We start from the raw sequence: 1,095 nt of genomic DNA, 5'->3' as shown, positions 1-1,095 counted from the left end.
AATAACTCTTGTAAAGTATATGACATTTTTGTTATTTTTGACAATTTAGTAAGCACCGAATCACTTTTAAGTTTAACCAGGATATATATATATATATATATATGTATATATGAGTGGAGCCAAATTGAGATGAAGTTGATAATGAGCTCTCATGTCTTTTTTTAGAGCTACAAGCTTCTGCTAAAGAGCAGTTGGTCATGTAAATGCTTTCTCGATGAACTGCCATGACAATTCTTCCTTTTTTTCCAGCCATCAATCACTTAGATGGCCTTCATAGCAATTTTATTTGAGCTTGCCAACCGACTCATGAGCATGTTGTTGGTATTGTAAATTGAGGTCGAGTTTAGCATGAAATGAGCTTAGTTTGACTTGTTTAACACTGTTAGATTTTAAGTTGTCATTTGTGAAAACACACCGAGATTTTGAGCAAAGTGAAGGAAAGGAGGAAAAGAGAGCACAATAAGCTTAGAATTTTTTTAGGGAGGATAGAGGGAGTGACCCAACCCGCAACTACGCAGATTTTCTTAACTCCAAAAGATTACTAAAAATTTAGCCCAAATTATATTTAGCGGCTAGTGTGAGGCACAACATACCGGTAAGGTGCAGTGTGATATATATATATTGTGTGTCATATATCACACTTGCACTTGCACCTGCACCTTACACCTTGCACCTTTCACTTGCACGTTGCACTTGCACTTGCATCTTATATCTTGCACTTGCACCTTGCACTTGAACTTGCATCTTATATCTTGCACTTGCACCTGCACCGACACCACTTGTGCCTCTATCGGTTATCCCAAACCGGTCACATCACTTGGTGTTCAGCCGGCTACCCCGATCCGGTTGACACAATACTTTGGTTTGACCAGATGCTCAATCTGGATCGACCTACCACTTGCTCCTTTACATGTTGTGTATGTGCATATACATGTTTGTCTGCATGATCGATATCATCTCCTTGAGTTGCATTCTTTTGGGTCACTGTCTTACAAGTATACCCTCTTTCGGGCCCCTACCACTACGGCATGCCTACCTTCTGGTCATTGCCTTACCGGCATACCCTCTTTTCGGGCCGCTGCCGCCCCCGCACTG

The sequence above is a fragment of the Phalaenopsis equestris genome, unplaced genomic scaffold, assembly GCF_001263595.1.
Source record: "Phalaenopsis equestris unplaced genomic scaffold, ASM126359v1 Scaffold000123, whole genome shotgun sequence".
Taxonomy (NCBI): Eukaryota; Viridiplantae; Streptophyta; class Magnoliopsida; order Asparagales; family Orchidaceae; genus Phalaenopsis; species Phalaenopsis equestris.
The sequence above is the reverse complement of the archived record's forward strand: the minus strand, read 5'-3'. Positions refer to the sequence as shown.